Source organism: Maylandia zebra, linkage group LG7 (assembly GCF_041146795.1).
Source record: "Maylandia zebra isolate NMK-2024a linkage group LG7, Mzebra_GT3a, whole genome shotgun sequence".
NCBI classification, from domain to species: Eukaryota; Metazoa; Chordata; class Actinopteri; order Cichliformes; family Cichlidae; genus Maylandia; species Maylandia zebra.
Window position 1 is genome coordinate 23,814,736 of NC_135173.1, and position 15,627 is coordinate 23,830,362.

The following is a 15,627-nucleotide window of genomic DNA, read 5'->3' on the forward strand; positions in this document are numbered from 1 at the left end:
TAAAATTACGTTTAGGATGATCGACCTTCACTAAACCCGCCAAAAGGTGGCGCGAGAGTAAATATTATGAAGACCCAGCCCAGAGGCGCTCACACCTCTGACAGGGCCTCACACTTCATTTTTGCGAAGGACAATCAACGAAGTATTAAACGGGAAACTCGTTCATGTAAATGGGCTTAAAACGCTGCATCCACCAATCTCATCCCCCTCATGTATTAATTTACATCAAATATTTTTTTTCTTTAGGAAAATAAAGAATAGGCCGGATCCTGATTTACAGATCTCTTTTATTATTTAAAAACAAACAAACAAAACAACTAAACAAAAAACAAACACACAAGAGAGAAATATTAATATGCACAATTTGATGTTCAAATTGATTTTATATATAGTATATAAAATAATGTATACATTGATTTAAAAAAAATATTATATATACATATATATGTTCGTGTCATTGCAAAACAGAGTAAAAAACTTTCATTGGTATTTATTTACTAAAATGTCCCCCATCCCATTTTTTGATCAATATATTTTTTAATCCATATAAAACAAGCAGCTTAGCCTAATCACTGCGTGAGTTTTAGTTCTGGGTGATTTCTGATACAAAAAAAGAAAAAAAGTTTGCAAGGGGAATAAAATCACGGAGGAATCAAAGAAATCAAATCGCAATTTTATTCCTTTTTTAATCGCGCGGGTGATCGTGAGTTGTTGACCGGCAGCCTGGTGCGAGCATGCACGCACGTGCGCTCAAAGGCTGCACACACACACTGAAAGGAAAGGCTGGGACACGGGTGACAAGAAAAGTCAGGGGTAAAAGGTACCTGTACAGGAGTGAACAAGAAAAATATAGAATGGTTTACGTTTCATCAAACATAAACAAAGAAAGTGACACAGGCGGACAGAGACAGATAAATAGCCGAGGGAGAGAGAGGGAAGGAGAGAGAGAGCCAGAGGGAGAGAGAGGAGGGGTTATCCAGCCTCTGCCTCTTCACCCGACAGTGCCCCGCACTCTCACTTAAGCCGCCACACAGCGCCGGCCGGGAAATAACCTGAAATACTTTTGATTAAAAAGAATCCTCCGGGTGACCTCCGGTGTGACTCAGCGCAACTTCTGACGACGACGCCGAAGTGTCCCGGTGTACTTTCTGATCCTCGGCGGAGCGCAAACACGGAGTTACCAAAGTCCGCGACAGGCTCCAGCGATGGTGACTTTACGCACGGGATTTGGAAGCTGTTTGCACTGACTCCTGTTCTCGCTGCCGAAAACTCTGTCAGCGTCGCTCCCCCCAAAGAGTCGTCAAGTTTGCAAGAAGCACACAGCGCATGACGAACGACTGAATCCAGGTAAGACCCGTCCTGCTGCATCTGCGTGGAGGCGCCGGGACGGTCAGCCCGCGCCACCACCGGGGCTGCTCGTTTTGAAAAGTCCGTGCGCACTCCGCTTATCTCTTCTCCACAACAAACCGCGATGACAGCCGCAGACTCAGGCTGCAGGACTGTGCTTAAACCCCACAGCAGGGCTGTGATTGGACCGCATCACCTGAAAAAGTAACTCCGGGCTTTTAGAAAAGTTTGGTGCTGTAGAGCTTATAGGGAAAAAGTTCCGTAGTCATTTTTATTTGTCATAAATGACTCAGATTTGGATCCAGTCACAGAATTAGATTGCAATAGGTTTGTAATTAAGTGATAGTAAGCTTTGTCAGGAGCTCGCCGTCTGTTACAGTTGTTTTCACACTGTTTGTATTATGATAATACTGCAAATCGTTTTCACCTGTAATTATATTTATAACAGCCACTGTAAAACCGCGTGCTTGTGAGGAGAGCCTAAACGGAACATACATATTTAGATATTATATAAAATTAACAATAAAGAAAAAAATTCTTTAAAAAATGCCAAAACACACATTTTCCAATATTTTTCAGCGCATTTCCACCTTCTTCCTTTAGTTTGTGTAATCCAGATTCAAGGTTATTTCCAGACATAAAGGATGAAATCGTGCAAGAAAAGCAGGCTAAACTTCACCCACCACTACATCCCTGTCACGCACCATTAACAGAAATGGATTAGCGGTTCTGTAGCACCAGAAAATTGTTCTATAGGCTTAGAGCTCATTAAAAGACATTTAGAAAGAGGTCGAGAGTTCAAAAACTTTGCATAAGAAGTTTTTGAGCTCATTATCTTGAGTGATAATTCTCAAGAGCCCAAAACGTGAACTTGAAAGCAGCATTTCCAGAACACTTCACAGAAATAAAGCCGCTCTTAAAGTCAGCCCATCGCTCAGGTCGGCTGGAGGATGCGGGCTGCTGCAGTTTCAGCATTTTCCTCTCCGGCCACAGCGGTGGCCCTCTCGTCTGTCAACGCGAACGCGTCGGGTACTACTGCCGGACCTCTGTGGTCCTCGTGCGCGTTCACGGGCTCGCCGCACATCCACAGTGTACTGTTCCGTCCGTGGCCGAGACTGTGGTGGTGCCCCTGCGTTTCCCCACTCGCTCTGGAATACAACCGATAGAAAAACAGACCACCGAGGCGAGAAACCCCGTCCTCAGGGCCTGAGCTGTTCCGGGGTCACGCAGACTGATCCTAGAAAAACCCGTGAGCCATAAATGAAAATAGACCCGCAGCACCAACACACAGATCCACCGAGACAATACAACCGGACAGGACAGCGTCCCGGGACGGCCCACGAGATAAGAAGTTAGTCCGTAAGTCTCCTTCCACCCCCTTCATCTTTTTCTTTACGTGGCTTTTTGCGTTTTTTCTTTTTGTACAGTGCATCTGAACTTTCTGGGAAAACACGAGTTTCAGTTTCACCTGACACTCGGACAGAGTGACGGCGCCGGTTATGTGTGAAGTTAATTGCGTGGGTGCATGAACTTGAGCCACACGGAGAGGGGGCAAGTTTCTTATTCAGAGCGGGGAGAGAGACCCGCTTCTCGGGCAGATCAGCGTGGGACCTTGTGTACCGTGTGAAAGCTTTTGGCCTCGAGTTCACGGTGGGGATGTGACAGAGGGTACAGGAGGACAAGGCACACGACAACGGCGGGCACCGACTGATAAAGTCACTTCAGGGTGTTCCCCGTATTTAGAGACACGCTACACCTCCGAGATAAGCCTCTGCTGGCCGGCAGATAAGGAGCTTTCAGAGAGAGAGAGAGAGAGAGAGAGAGAGAGAGAGAGAGAGAGAGATCACACGCGTGACAGAACGAGTTTAAAAACCACTGGAGAAGGAAGCCGAGTGTCCTGCTAACGGTTTTACTCATTCCTAAATAGCTGAAACCACATTTTCATCGCTTGTTGTTACGGGAGTTGTAGTAATAACGCGGAATTTCCCACTGTCTGCTGTAATTGTTAATTGTTTCACTCCTTCTTCCTTCCTTCTTTTTGTTTTTGTTTGCTCATCAAATCACTCCTCTATTCACGCTTAGAATCGCCCCAGCTTGACAGATCCTCAGGTTGCCAGTTTGGACCTGCCCACGCGCAATAATGACAATTTCCAACAGGTTGTTTAATTGTTTGGACTCTGGCAGAACTATTTATACCCCCCCCCCCCCCCCCCCAACCCACGCACGCACGCACACGCACGCACGCACACACGGCCACCAGCCCTCCTCCTTAACTCTCTTGTAAGTGAGAGTGTCTGTCTGAAAAACAATCCGAGGAAGGGGGGGTCCGCTGGAGTCGATCTCCTGTGGTATTTTGTTTTGAGCAGGTGGTGCGAGTTGAAGTTCCCTCATAAGGTAAAGTGGCATTAGAGGGTCCAAATGGCAGACTTATATATAGGCTGCCAATTCAGCACATTGTTCAGGACTGCATGGCTGCGCTTTCTCCGCTGTCTGATTGAAGACCTGCGGCTTTTTTTTCTCCTCCCCCTCTTCCTCTGTGGGAATCAGCCTTGACAACAGGCGGACAAGCGTGAACACAGCGGCTGAACAATGTGAAATGTCCATCGGATCTCGAGCAAGTGGGAAATAATCGTCACCCGCCTTATAAAATATATATAAAAAACAATTTGATTTAGTCTGTATAATATTTTTACAGATTTAAAATACAAAACAAATGTTTTAATTCCGTCCTTGTTTTTTCACAGCTATTTTTTTTAAAAATTTAGTTCTATTTTAATTACATCACACCATCATTTGATGTGGACAGTCACATTTTCTAATTACATCTTCCTCTGTTCACTTCATCGGCATGCTCCTTGTTTTAGCTGTGATTCAAGAATCATCACATGACATTTATTTCCAACTGAATCCTGAAATGTTTGAAAATTTCAGGTTTCACTTCTTTTTATTTGTCTCACTGTGAAGCGTTGAAAAATGGGCTTACTTAGAAATCCAGCATTAATTTGATGTGCCACATATACGTCGTCTTCTTCTTTTTTTTTAAGGATGCTGGGAGGCCTTTTTCCTGTGGTGTGATTCAGAGAGACTCTTTAGTGGCAGACAGAGGGCACAGTCGGAGGGGCAAAAGATTAAGAGATCTTACAGCTGTTAGAAAAAAGGGGGACAGAATAGAGTCAGAATTTCGGCACCAATCAGACACTTGCTGCAGAAGAGACCCAATTTTGATTTTTAGAATTTACTATAAGTTATATAAGTATATATATAATATATAAGTTAACTCTCTTTGGCATTACTGTTGTTTTAGTTGCATATTGAGCTTAACATCTATCTAACATCTGACCGCACTGTAGCAGATCCGAACGTTTCCATATGTTGTTTTTTTGGAGGATGTCAGTCACCTTCATTGGAGACCCATCTCTTCACAATTTTAAGCCTGTGGCCAATCTGGAGAGTCCTAATTATTTGTTTTCAGGCTCTTTGAAAAAGACACCAGCCCCCAAATTGGACATGTGTTGTACAAACACAAATTAAACATTTAGCCGTAAGTATTTCTCCCTGAGTCCTAAGTGCATATTAGTCAGCCTATACTTATCTCTGGCCCAACGGCACACCCAAATTGCAGTGTTGCTGCTGAAAAAGAAAGGTTGGGGCCCCAGAGAATGAGCACTTGAAACATGCTGGCAGATGCCCATAAGTTTCCCAACCAAAGTGGAAGCTTAGGTGTGTTTGTGCGCACAGTGCATGTATGTGTATGCTTGTTTAGTGCACTTTCACATCTTTTGTGTTTTTTGCGCTTGTCCAGAAAGAAATCAGACAAATGTGTGACTAATTGTTCTCACGCGTATTTTCACTGATTACATTGTGTTTTTGCACATGAGCGTGCACCACGGCAGTGTGTGTGTTCTTGTAGCACAGTTAGGTGTGTATCCTATAAAAGGATTTTCAGTGTGTTGTATGGTGCGTCCTTGTCATGAATTTCTATATTTATAACAAGACTTTCTGCCCGCACGCATGTATGTGCCTTCATTGCGAGTGTGTGAATGTGGGCCTGACTGGATGGACATCCTGCTCTATGGATTCGTCCCCATGTTTCCACCATGATATAACCCTGGAAACAGCTTCTTAATTTTTCCCCTGAGCAGAGAATAACGGGGTGCCATTTTCATTCTTCTCTCTCCTCTCTTTCGGTGGTCTCGAGGTAACCTTTTCTTTCTGCCGGTGAATCTCCAGCACCTGCTCCCAGCCTTCCAATTTTAAAAGCTCAAAATAAGAGCTTACCTGACACATGCACTTCTTAATGACAATCTCCTCCATGCAAGCACACAAGACACACACTCTCTCGTCCATGTCACATTTTTGCATACAGTATGTAGTCTTTGCTCGGCATTATGGCATCTTCTCAGATTCACTGCGTCTCTTATTTTGGGGTTTCTTGATGCACAGAGGAGCTCAAACTTTCTCCATCTTCATCAGCTGTTTTCTGCCTGTTCTTTCTTTATGCATCGTGTGGCCAACCTTTGATGTCTGCAACATTAACATTAGCTCTTATATACATGCAAATGGATAGAGTAAGATTTCTAAATATGTGGTTTACACGAGCGCTTTGACAAATGGTTGTTGTACTGTTAACACGGACACAGACTAGGCCTTCTGCCTGAAGAGGAAAACTTCTAAAAGGTGGCTTCAATCCACCTTAAACCTCTTACTGCTTTTTTTTAAAACAAAAGCTCTTTTTAATCATATGATATGAATTCGTAAAACAAAAAACATTTGTAATTTTTTTGGTTCATTTTGAGATTTGAATGACTTGGCAGTGGACATGGCAGCATCGTTCTTGCTGCTCTCTTGCTTTTTCTCGTGTGGAAAAACTTACCATCACCGCTGACACGAAACAGAGAGCTGCCTTTTCTCCACGCTGCAAAAAGTCATTTTTGGAAATGTAAGAACTAAATTATTGAGGCAACATAAATCACCAAGCAAATCCAGCCTATGGTTTATACACATAAGAAGCAGTGCAGGATGGTATTTTACGTTAATGCTGAGACACTTTGTGCCCAGTTAAGGTATGTTTATGCATCCTTAAATGAAGCAGCTGTCATTCTGATTCCCCTGTGGAGACATATGTGTGAAAGAAAAAGTGGGATTTTATTTACTTTGCATTGTAGTCATGTTGCAATTTACAAATTAAATTGTGGCATCTGAAACAACCAGCTAACATTTTTACATTTACGTGATGACTACGATGTTAGGTAGTGAAAAGTGACTTGATGATGTTTTCATTAGGACAAAAAAGGGAAGAAAATCACATGAACTTAAATTTGTTTCTCAGAATTATGTTATTTATTTTGTGAAAAAAAATCAACACAATTACATTACAAATCAGTAAATGCAAAAAACCCAAAGAAGCAGAAAAAAACAAAAGAACAATTAAAAAAACAGGAAGATATAGCATTTGATTTCTTTTATATACTGTAATGTTGCAGCAGAAGAGATTCGTCTCAGTAGTTTTTCAGTGTTGCTTATGTAAAACCCATCACTGTAACTTTATTGTTTCTTAAAACAGGCTGACTCATTGTGAAAAAGACATGGCTGTTTTTTTTCCTGAAGTTCACCAACCCCCTAAACTTCAGCACACGCCAGAAGTAAATGTCAAAAACAAAGAGTACATCGGGATAAGTTAGATGATTGTGGTTAGCCTTTATTTTTGGTCAGGCCTATCTGATCGCTGGCTTTTTGAATTTCTAATAAGGCTAGAGGGCTACCAGGTGACTGACACAAGTGCTCTAGTGGCTCCTTATCTGTCAGTCAGCAGTCGTGGCCTTGGACTGTAGCAGCAGAGGCAGCAGATGCTTTGGCAATTACACTCCTGATGAATTTACAGAAGAAGGAAATCACACAGAGAAGCACGTTTTTCAATTCCAGGAGGTTTTTAAGTCCTTCCTGGTCCATCGGCTTTGCTTTTGCATTCCCACTTTCTCTTTCAGCCTTTCAGTCTTCCTCTTTCTCTCCTTTCCTTTCCTTTTGGGTTACATTGAACACTCCAAACTAAAGGTATATGAAGTGGCTGGCAGTAAAGATGATCAGCCATGACCCAGAGATTGGAACTTTTGTGTTAAAAATGTAAAGAAAAAGAACTTACTTTCTTCTTTCTGTAAACCAAAAACACTGTCATACAAAAAAAACCCTGTGGCACTCTACTTTGTCATGACATGAGTCGTATGATTGGTGGGAGTCTTTGCTATTGTCTACACTAGGGCCATGGTAATTGTGTTGGTGTTTGTTATACTTGTTGTGATGGTGATATAAAAGTTCTGCAGATTGAAGTTGTGCAGTGCACAACTGATACTCTTATGTTTGTCCTGTTATTTTTTGTGTTTGCAAGGATTAAATGCCCTGTGTGGGAGATACAAACCCTCAGATGTTAATTTATCTGTGGTTCATTTTTATAATTTAATAGTAAAGCTGATCAAGAAAGATTTCAACGTTAATGATTAGTACTGGCTCACATCTTAAAAAAAGCAATGAGTCTTGGGTGGATTGTACTGTTGTAGGACTGAATAAAGGCGAGTGTCATTGGTAAACATCTCCTGTGTAGTTTATGCTGCTTCAAAATCAGAAGGGTGGGGTTCCATATCTAATTACTAATTATATCTAATAACAATTGCTGGAAAGTTTTATCAAGCCAATGAAAGTGTTTGAATATCTGTTTACACTTACACTTTTGTGTAATTAACAGCAAAGCTTGCTGTTTGTGGATTGTCATGCAACATAGGCCCCACCCCTCTGGCACACCCAACAGGTTAAAACAAACAAAAGAATTTATTTGCACTACCCTTTGATGAAACTCTGCTGTTGATGTTGCACAAATCGTTCCCAGGTGCTCTGTATTTATTTTCTTTCTTTCTTTCTTTCTTTCTTTCTTTCTTTCTTTCTTTCTTTCTTTCTTTCTTTCTTTCTTTCTTTCTTTCTTTCTTTCTTTCTTTCTTTCTTTCTTTCTTTCTTTCTTTCTTTCTTTTTTAAAAATCTGCTGATTTTTAATACAGATTGCTTCCAGGGCCACTTTAGTACAACACGGCAAGTTTCATATTGAACTTGCTTTGCAAGTCTGTCTGTCCAAGGATGGGGGAAAAAAAGAAATGTGTTGAAGTGTTTGTGGCAAGAGGAAAGTCCTCTTGTGCTGTCCATGAACCTTTCTGAGAGCATTTTGATGAACAGCTGAAAGTGGCAAATGATGCTCATACTGACAAAATAGAACCACACGCTACTGTGCATGTGTACTTTGGCTATAGGACAGTGCCCCACACACATTCATACTCAGACGCACATATGCATCCTTGGGCATACAACGCGTTTATCAAAACATACAGGGAGTGCTGTCACAACTTCACTGCTCTATTTGGCTCAAGCAAAGAATTTACTTTAGTTCAATACTTTGAAATTGAATTTACTTTAGTGTAAAAAACTAATTACAAACTATAATAATAAAACAAATAAACTGGAAACAAATTTACATAGTAATTAGGTCTATTTTGAAGAAATAGAGACATGGATAGAAAAAAGGTCTGTAGGATAGACAGTGTAAAATATGGATGTAGCCACTGTGACACAAAAGTTTGAGATGAATATTTTTTTTGTCTTTTGGTGTTTTGAAACCAGTTGTGACAAGCAGGGGGGTGGGACAGTTGAAATCCATGCTCATTGGCTAACGTTCAGTGAACTGGATAATCCTCGTTTCTGACACTTAGAATGACCAGAATTAAAGTTTTATCCATATGACCCAAAGCTTTATCCATCTTTTTATCATCTATGGTTTGTAGCCTGTTTTGTAAACACGTATCATGATCTGATTGGATAAAGGAATGGACAAGAAAAACAAACAAGCAAGAAAAACTTGCATAAGTTCTTTTTAAAATAACTGGGTTATTTCCATAATGGAGAAAGTGTAAAAACTGTCCAAACTGAAGCAACAGAAACTCAGATGTGTTGAGCTTAAGTTGATGATTTGGGTCAAGTTTGAAAAATAAGGGAAACTATGTTTCCCACAGAAGTGTATCCTTATTAAACCCTTTTTGACTTTCACGACAACTGATGTAAAGATCGCACAGTGCCCCTTTAAATGTTCACTTATATTTGAGGTCATTTTGCTCTTGTATTCTGACCATAGTTATGGTTTATGTTGCACATTAGTTTTTTGTTTCTTATTTTGTTAAAATAAGATAATTTACGGCACAACACAGTAGATTCCACTGAGATGTCATTTCCGTGCATACGTGGTCATGAGTTATTAAATGTGAAATCTGAATCTACATTTTTGGTGACTCCGGGTCTGATCTGTTCCACTCTGCTCGTAATTTGCCCTCGGTGCTGTTCACGCTGATTAAGAACAGAATTCCTTTTTGAAAATTACTGTCAGTTATAGTTTCACTCTTAACAGCATATATCACAGTTTCCTTGGAAGCCAATCGGGACGTGCCTTTTCAGGAATCTGTAGTTTTTTGCCGCATAGCCAGTGTCACTCTATTTTCCCTCTCCTGGCCGCACAACCTGAGAGAGATTAATAACCTCTTTAAAGTTAAAGAACAAAAAAAAAGAAGAAGAAGAAGAAAGAAACAGCTGCAAACAAACCCAGGGAGGCTGGATTCTGGGTTCATGTTTACATTGCTTTTATGATTTGGTCCTTTCCTGCTCCTCCCATCTGCAGAAGCGTCACGCTGTTCTAAATGCAGGCTGGGTAACCTCCACTTTTACCACTAGTAGTGGTTTGGAGTAATGGGGCGTGGAAGCAGGGTTCGGGGTGCGAGGCCTCTGAAATGATCCTGTGGTAAAGTAGTGAGGGCCAGGATGACATGGTCCCACCCGCTGAGCCCAGGACCGAATCCAATTGGTCATCAGCCAGCTTGTCTACACAGGGCGTTGCCATGGTTTCTGAGCCATAAAGAAGTCTTTAATCGAGCCGTTGTCATCATAGGATGGTGGTGACCACTTGGGCTCAAAGTGGAGAGATATAGGCAGCAGTACAGAAAAAAAGAGAGAAAACAAGATATCAGCTGTGAGGCTCAGAATAGAAAAGGCAGAGCCCTGTCTTCATAACATACACACATAAGGATCATCCCCCTTTTTTAATGTGTGTATTTATTAACGACATGCTCTTGACAAGCTCTGCTGGCTCATGCCTGTTTGTATATGGCATGCTATGTTCTGTACATACTGTTGGATTAGCAGAAATGGGGTGTGTGGTGTTCAGCGATGACGAGATGCAGAGGAGTGGCGCTGGCTCGGGTATCGAGCTGACCGAGCTCAGACATCAGGTTTCCTCCACTCGGGCCAACGCATTTTAGATGGCTGGGTGGACAGCAGTATCACCTGCTGACATTTACGCTGGACGGTTTCACACACAAGAATACACACGATATGGTGACTGGTGTTAGCAGCACTGTGTGTGTTTACTCTGCTGTGAGCCATCAGGGTCTTCAGGAGCCCCACCTGTTGATGGCATCTAACATGAACGGCACATTTTGAGAGGAACTTAAATGAAATGATTAAACACGGCAAAGAAGCGCTCAGGGCAGTCGCACTGGCTCTGTGTGACAAAATGAAATGGCCTTTTGCCTCAGTCCTTCAAGTTGATGGTGCCTGCCACTGCAAGAGGGAAACATGCTGCCTCAGCAAGCTGTTTAGTATCATTCTGGAGGAGCTAATGCTGTTTCTCCCCGTTAAATATGGGAAACATACATAGACGGGCCTGTGATGTCACTTGTTATTGCTGGAGGCCCGCTGTAGGAAAAATCTCATTTGCCTTTGTTGAGCGCTGTAGTGAAAAGGAGCTTATGTTGTAAAGATGTTACTGTAGCTGCTGCGCCGCCCTCCACGTCTCTGTGTGTGTGTGTGCGCATGCCTGTGTCTTTAGCTGTCTCTGCACTACATTGTGCATCTAATGTTTGTTTTTCCTCACATTTGTGCAACTTTGACCAGACAATGGTTCCTGTACCTGTTTGTTTATGGCCCAAACAAAAGAAGTTAAGAGGCGGCCCTTTGTGCAGGAGATTTATGCATGACAGCGGCTATTGTAATTTTCATACATGTTTCCTCTGCCTGCCTCCTCTTTGATTTTTCATGTGCTTTGTGGACATGCTTCACCACCCTTTGTGCCAGAGAATAAGATCTAACTTAGGGACGGTGACGATGGAGTGAGTCATGCCGCGGAGAGAATGAAATATTCAGCAAAATCTTATGGAACATAACGGTTACATGTTGGGATAATGATTTGTCAGAGGTCGCATCAAGTTGCTAAAGTTCCACCTCTAAAGTTCGTTGTGACGCCCACAAGATGTTCCTGGGATGGTGCAACCCAAATGCAAACGTGTGCACGTGTGTTAACCCGTGATTATTTTTTTTAGGCTGAAAAGGAAATTTTAAGTCTAAGAGAGGTAAACTGAAAGGTCAAAAAAATTTACAGAACTGTGGAGAAATAAAGTAATAAATGTTGACATCATGGTTTAGAATTCTATAAAATAAAATGTGTGCATGAAAAAAGAAAGAAGAAAGAAACATTTTACCACAAAGTAGCACTCAGGAGCAGTGTGAGATGGTGTTTTTCTTTTTGTTCTGGTGATGAGATAAACTGTATCTTTGAAGCGGACGTATGGAGAAAAGACAACTGGAATAAAGCGGTTGATATTTATTGCCACCGCAGTTATTCCCGTTGTTTTTTCTACCAATCCTGACGACCACCTCCTCCATCTCAACAAGTCTCCCCTCACATTCAGCTTCTTCGTGTTTTACGGAGCAGCAGATTTGTGTGCTGTCCTCTAAATCATTTCCCTCTCTAGCAGATTGCTCCCCACTGGAATATTGGCCTGACAGCCCTTTCCCCCCCCCCTCCTTCTACTTCCCCAGTGGACTCATTTACATTTATGCACGCAGCAATTAATTACAGACTGGCGCTGGCCTTGTAAATTAGAGGGAGCTGAGGTCGCCCTCATTAATTGCCCCTGACAGTTAAAGCCTTGTTTGGGTCGTGACACGGTTGACTTTAGGCCGGGACACTGGAAGCTTTGCAAAGACTGGCGTGTCTTCATGCATCTGATATCATTTTGGGGTAAATTAACATGTTTCTTGATGACTATGTTATTGTGTGCTAGTTTTTTTTCTCTTCTCTTGGACACAGAAGCATTTTGCAGTCTCTGTGTTCTTGGCATCCAGAGGTCACCATTCCATTCTTTGTGTTTTGTCTTCAGAGTAATGTCTTGTGTATTCTGGGGGTCTTTCATCCAAATGCTTGCGTATGGGAGTTTTCAATAGGCCCAGGAGTCAAGCAGGCAACTTCTCACGGTTTTGGCCTTTTCATGCGAAGACGCTCCAACTTCTTCCAGCTCCTTCCTTCACAAGGCCCTCCTTTCTTCTCTGTCACGCAGCGATGTGTTTGTGCATACCTCACCAGCTCGACAAAAGAAGGGAGAGATCCTATTCACTTTTGCCTTTGACATTCACCTCTTGTTTTTACAATCTTTCCAAGGCGCGCTGTTTGCACAGTGGAACAGGCTTTGTCTTGAAGAAGCGGGACAATGGTGAGCACCATAATGTAATCTCCTAAGGGTGGTGAGCAGAGGGGTGAGGTTTAGACATATGTGCTGGCGCTTGCCCCTACCGTCCTCTGTCTCCCTCCCACCTTTAACTTTAGCAATATTTCATGTTAACAGCGACTTGGGAGAGAAATGCGTGTTGTCACTTAAGCTTCTGTAATGTTCGCCCAGGTATTCCGTGAAGGGAACACAAAGGCTTTTCACTCATGCAAACATCCCCTTCCCTTGTTGCACCTTTAAAAAAAAATGTAAAAAAAATTCTGTAGCAGTTTGGCCACCCACGTGCAAGACTTCAATCCTTTCTTCTCCTGCTGACATAATAAGGAAACATTATCCATTCCTCGACTTAACTAAATGTTTTAGCAGTCTAAAACCATCTATCTATCTATCTATCTATCTATCTATCTATCTATCTATCTATCTATCTATCTATCTATCTATCTATCTATCTATCTATCTATCTATCTATCTATCTATCTATCTATCTATCTATCTATCTATCTATCCATCCATCCATCCATCCATCCATCCATCCATCCATCCATCCATCCATCCATCCATCCATCCATCCATCCATCCATCCATCCATCCATCCATCCATATTCCCTTTATTGCTTGAATATCTAGGTGTGTATAGTTTAGCGAAAGGCAGGAATAGCAGCACATTGTTTTGCTTTAGGGCTTGTTGTACAAGCTACGTTGTTTCATTTAGGATGTCACGCTTCAAGGACAGAGTAAAGAAAGCAGCAGTATTCTTAAAAATTGAAATTCATAGAACAAATAATTTGTGCAAAAGTTTTTTTTGTCAAACTAATATTTGTAAACTGTGATGAATGAATCATACAACCTCAGAAGCACTGTCTATATGTCTGTCACAGTTTCATAGTGCACAGATTTAAGAGTTCAGTGCTAATAGTTGCACACAGCAGGTTTCCCTTCTTACGGGCCCAGAGTGAAAATACTAAAAAAAAAAAAAAATCTCTGAAACATTACAAGGCCTGGATGACATGGCCAGTGGCCCTCAGAGAGGCAGTGTGCGCTATAAGTGCATCATTTATGGGTCAAGTGAACCTCATTTTGGTTTAATTGCCCATATGATTAGCTGGAACCATGCACTGTTTCCTACGGTGCAGACATGGAAGTGGCAGCACAGAGCCTCATGCAGCGCCACGCTCATTGAGAGCGCTTCCGCCTAATAGAGTTCCATTGTTCTTTCTCCAGTGTGTCCACGATTGCACAAGTGGCATTGACAGCTGCAACAAGACAACATTTGGGACTGCGCATATTTTATTGCGTGAATGCGTGCATTCATTGTGCAGGTGCTGGCCTCGCTGTGAACATAACACAGGGTATCTTCGTGCACGGTATTGCTCACCTCTTTTTCTTAAAAAAAAGTTCCCTAATGCAATGATGTCACAGCTTTGGTTTTTGTCTTTTGTCTCAGACCTTTTGTTTTGCTGCTTTCAGTATCTATTGCAAATATCAGACACTTTCCCCCCTGCAGCTGGCTCAACTGTAGGGTGACATGTGCCATTTTACAGCTGTTGGACAGTGGGCCAAAAAGGTAGCTGTTACTTCCTGCAGTTGTCAGGAGAAGCCTGGAATGGCTCTATAGCCTGGATCTCCTATGTCAGGTCCTCCCTGAGATGAGGATCTGACAAAGTGGTGAAGAGCAGCAACTGAGCATGAGTGTGCAAGCACAACGTATTAAAGGAAAAAATAAAAACAGCCAGTGTGTGTCACCTGGTCTATAAACGTCCATTTGAGTGCTCACTGCTTCCAGCGAAGAACTGGGTAAATAATTCCTGCATTAATTTACTTCAGATGACTAGCTCTCTTTTTGTTCTTTTATATTTCAGGCTCTACAGTACACACATTTATAGCAGATCCGTTGGGTATAAGCACTGTTTACACATTGCATATGCACATGTGGACATGTGCAGAAATCCTGCAGAAAACACGCACACCAGCATAAGCCAGTGGGTCCTTACACACAGGATTTTTGCTGAGTCTGTGCATTTTTTGCGGCAGTGCTCCTCTACTGGACAGCCAGCTGTCTCTCCGATTACCCAGCATCCTCCAGGTGTCAGATCTGCCATCTGCAGATGAGTGGCAGGGTGTGTGGACGGAGGAATGACGGGGGAAAAGAGGGAGAGAGAGGGGGGGGGGGGGGTTAAAAAGAAAGAGAGGAAACAGAATAACTGGTTCTGCAGACATCTGGAACGTGTTCAGACGGGTCAGCGAGAGCTGCGGAGTGTGAACGCTGCTCAGGGGAATCCAACTCGCAGTCACTTGATTGAGAAAGTGGCTTTTTGAGTCAGTGGCTGCTCAAGGCAAAGACAGAGAGACACACAAAGAGAGTTGCATCTTACAGAAATGTTTGCAGGGATGTTTCACCAAAATGTGTTTTTACCCATTATTTGTTATCAGTTTTATTATCAGAACTTCTTTGATTTTCTCCGTTCAGAATAAGATTCCGATTTAATTGTGCCCTGAGAGAAAAATGCTTCTACGAGAGAATGATTTGGCTGATTAAAGACATGAATAAAAGATCATATAAGCCCAGTGTTTGCTTTTTTCTTCATTGTTCTCAATTAGGCTCAAATGGTAGAATCAAAGGGGTGTTTGTATGGCCCCCTTTGTAGCACTTAGATGCTGTGTTTGGGTGACTTGATGATGAGCGGCATCAGAAAAATGC

The 15,627-nt window shown here is 42.2% G+C and overlaps 1 protein-coding gene across 7 annotated transcripts in view; it reads left to right on the forward strand.

Annotated features, from left to right (window-relative positions):
- The first annotated feature begins 745 nt into the window (after positions 1 to 745).
- The window catches only part of LOC101479570 (transcription factor SOX-6), a 106,622-nt gene continuing 91,740 nt past the window's right edge, over positions 746 to 15,627 (forward strand). For 3 of the 7 annotated variants that reach the window (XM_004564494.5, XM_012922841.5, XM_012922843.5), the window contains exon 1: positions 747 to 1,347. The gene's annotated coding sequence lies outside the window, so the exon portion shown is untranslated. Of the gene's footprint in view, positions 1,348 to 2,332; positions 2,707 to 15,627 lie in introns of those variants that run through there. The other 4 variants (XM_014409106.4, XM_012922842.5, XM_076886102.1 and 1 more) reach the window with 2 other exon arrangements.